At 58.4% G+C, this 3783-nt stretch overlaps 1 protein-coding gene across 1 annotated transcript in view; it reads right to left on the bottom strand.

Moving 5' to 3' along the window:
- Positions 1–3783, bottom strand: part of LOC105367698 (protein tramtrack, alpha isoform-like) — a 103344-nt gene that overhangs the window by 96084 nt on the left and 3477 nt on the right. The gene's annotated exons all lie outside the window — the stretch shown is intronic.

The raw sequence follows: 3783 nt of genomic DNA, 5'->3' as shown, positions 1-3783 counted from the left end.
GCTCCATTTGAAGAAAAAAACGAAAAGAAAAAAATAGAAGAACGAAAAAAGTGGCAAGACAGGCGGCTTTAGGAGATTCTCTTCCGAGCGTAAGGACACTCGCCCCGAAAAAGGAGAAATAAGAGAGCGAGCGGGAGACGACGGCACACCTACGCGAGCGTCCGTTGTTGAGGAGCAACGGCGCGTTTACGGGCTTGTCATTGTCGCGGAGTCCCCCGTTCGACGAGCGGCCCTGGGGACGAGTACCGTAAACAGGTGAGCCTCGCCTCGCCTCGCCTCGCCTCGCCTCGCCTCGCCGCGCCTCGCCACGCCTCGCCACGCCGCTCCACGCCAGTCCCCTGCCCCTTACGCCACCACCCCGCGCACCTGCGAGGACGCGGGCAGCGCCACGACGCGGGCCTTTTTCTCGCCGCTCTAACCCTGTTTAGCATTGTTTAGCTCTTTGCCTTTTCTCGGCCCCCTCTACCCGGCCACCGCCACCCCTACCTCACCCAACCTCTCGCCCCACGTCATCCTTGCGGCAAAGACCCCCCCCCCCTCACCGTCGCCCCGCTCACCTATCCAGCCACCCTGCCCAGCCCCGCCCTGCCCCGTGTTTCCTCTCTAGCCGCGCACCCATTCTTTATAGATCTAGTGAATGGAGCGCGGCTCTTTATATTCCACTTGGCTGGCCTCCCTGCGGCAAAAGCCCCCCCCCCCTCCCCGTCGCCCCGCTCCCCTATCCAGCCACCCTGCCCAGCCCCGCCCTGCCCCGTGTTTCCTCTCTAGCCGCGCACCCATTCTTTATAGATCTAGTGAATGGAGCGCGGCTCTTTATATTCCACTTGGCTGTCTCTGGAAGGAAAGGGCACGAGTAAACAAATTCACGTGTCCGCGCCTCTCCCCCCTTCGCGTCCACTCCCCCATCACCACCGTCACGATAAGTCCCATCGAGACCACTCGGTTTTCCCCATCGCTTTTTCCTCGAGGGACGGACGACTTTGGAATGCGGCTATTATTTCAGGCCCAGCCCGCCCCGCGGCTTCGTTCGCGGTTTGCCGGATCGCCCGGTTTGCCGGCGCCCTCGTTCCACAGAAGACTCTTCTTCCTCCATTTTAATTATCTCGGCCCCGTACGACGATTCGTCCGAACCTCGTCGTGCGGTCGACTATCGAATGCGCGGCCGATTCGGGCAGCGCGAAAAGCGCTTGGAGCGTTTAACACGCGCCTCGGCCGTCCGATACTTATTGAAAGTATCAAGTTGCTTTATTTCCCTCCTGTCGTTCCTTTAATCTCTCTCTATCTCTCTCTCTCTCTCTCTCTCTCTCTCTCTATCTCTCTATCTATCTCTCTCTCTCTCTCTCTTTCTTTCCTCTTTTATATAGAGACGGAGACCGGAGAGATGTACCGTTAATGGACTCCGTTTTATCGTAATCGAACGCTATCGTCTCGGCGGGTAATCGGAGCTCGTGCGCGGCCGTCAAGCGAATCTACGCCAATTTTTTCCGTTGGCTGGGCCACGCAGGAAGGAGGGTATCGGCGAGGGTACGGCCGTGGACCGTGCGTTTTTCCTCGATTTTTTGTCCTGCCGTTGCGCGCCGCGTCTCCGCCTCGTTCGACACGACAGCGCGGCAGCCAAGGCCGACGGCACTTACTTACCCGCGACGTATTCGCGACACGCATAAAATCCCACGAGCGCGCCGAGCGATCACGTGGTGGCAGGAACGAGAAGAGCGACGGCCGCCTTTCCGAATCGCTACCGTCCGGTCACCCCGACGTAAGCCCCGGCCCTCTCGACGCCTATGCGTCGCCTGTGCGTCTGTGTGCGCGCGAGGCGACACGTCCGTCCGTAGCGAATGACGGCCGGCGAGGACGGAAAGAGAGACGCGAACGCACCGTCGCTCCCGAGCGGGGGAACGAGGAGGGTAGAAGGAAACGTGGTGGTCGGGCGGGTAGGCGGGCTCTGTAGGGTGAGGGGGTGAGTGGGGAAAGGTGGGAGGGCAGGTAGCCGAGCGAGCGGGTTTAGCTAGCGAACGTTCCCGAGGATTTACGCAACCCTTTCGAGTGCCAAAGCCAAGACTTGCACAAGTCGGATACATTAGCTTCTTTGTCGTCATCATCAACACCATCATCATAATTATCATCATTATCATCATCATCATCATCATCAACTTCATTATCATCATCAACTTCATCTTCATCTTTAAATTATTTTTTTTTCCTTCTGCTCCACCATCTTCTACTCTTCTTCTTCTTGTTTTGTCCGTCGACATCAACGAGTAGTTATCGATATACGGCAAAGCCTTACCCCCACGCGCCCCCTTGAAGTTGCTTTATTTCCCTCCTGTCGTTCCTTTAATCTCTCTCTATCTCTCTCTCTCTCTCTCTCTCTCTCTCTCTCACTCTCACTCCGTCGCTCGCTCAAAGTCCCCTTCACCGCGGAGAACGGCCACGAGTACAGTTTTTTTTATGGCACGTCGACCAATAGGTTGGTATTAATAACGGGGTTGGGCCCGCGGGGAGGAGCGGTACGTAGGGAAAAAGACGGCGGTACCACGATCCCGCTGTCGGTCCTTGGCGAATTTTGCGAGTAACCAGGCTCGGGGGTCGGGCACAGGGGCCGCGTGGTTCGGTTTGCGAATTCCCCAGGGAGGCGTTGATGGGACGGGGGGGGGAGGGACTAAGCGGTACGAAAAGGCGTCGGGTGTCAGACAATGATAAAGCGCCGTAGCCTCGCGCTGCCTGATCTCTTTTTTTCCCTTCTACGGTTCAATTCCATTTAATAAAGCCGCCCACGTGAGGGGCGCGCGAGGAAGAGAAGAACGGCTCCGGGATCGGGACCGCTCGCGCGCGGAGGTGCAATGTTTAGAACGCGGTGCAGGAAGCGGCTCACACGTACGCGTCCCACCAGCGCGCGCGAAGACGGCCCTCGCCTATTCTTCGGCGCGCGAGGGCGGGGGCGGGGTCGCGGGCACAGGGGAGAGGTTGGCGACGGCGGCAGCAGCGGTAGCAGCGACGGTGACGGTGACGGTGACGGTGACGGTGACGGTGACGGGGACGGTGACGATGGCGGTGGTGGTGGTGGTGGTGGTGATGGTGGTGGTGGTGGTGGTGACTGCGCATAGCAACGCTCGAGGCGCAAAAAGCCGTCGTTTATCGAGGTTACAAGGCTCTCGGAAAAGTCGCGGAACGGAGGCATTTTTGCGGCAAAGGCCGCGGCGGCCACGAAGGATGGCGCACTCGGCCGAGCGATGCCAGCTGTCGCAATTGGCAGCGAGGCGCGCACCGAGAGCCGATAAGAGCCGAGTAATTACGTAAGGCGGCGGTTTAAAGATGGTATCGCCGCCGCGAGGGACAATGCGCGCTTACTTTCTTTCTTTCTCGCGAGGCTGATGAGGTCGAGTGATCGAGTGATCGAATGATCGAGTGATCAAGTGATCGAGGGCCTAGCGTTTGGCAGTGGTGACCCTGATGTTGGTCGGGTAATATTAATGATGCGCCGGTGGGGTGGCGATACATTGGGAGCGGCTGGCCTCCCTCCCTCCATCGCATATTCGGGTTTTTGCGCAAAGAGCTTAGCAGGTTGAGTCGAGGTGGGAAATATCGATTTGCGAACAAGTGAGCGAACGAACAAAGTCGGAATAGGTAGAGCCGGAGAAGGCACGAAGGCCCACGAGCTGCGGATGGCCAACGACCCTACGCTCCTTCTCTTCCCACCCCATTATTATCATCCTCACAGCGGCCTTTCATACCGCCCAACCTACGCAGAACCACCCCCTCGACGTTGCGACTAGCTCTCTCGTT

The sequence above is a fragment of the Ceratosolen solmsi genome, unplaced genomic scaffold, assembly GCF_000503995.2.
Source record: "Ceratosolen solmsi marchali unplaced genomic scaffold, CerSol_1.0 scaffold7, whole genome shotgun sequence".
NCBI lineage: Eukaryota > Metazoa > Arthropoda > Insecta > Hymenoptera > Agaonidae > Ceratosolen > Ceratosolen solmsi.
Note: the sequence above shows the minus strand (reverse complement) of the source record. Positions and strands in the feature narration are given on the sequence as shown.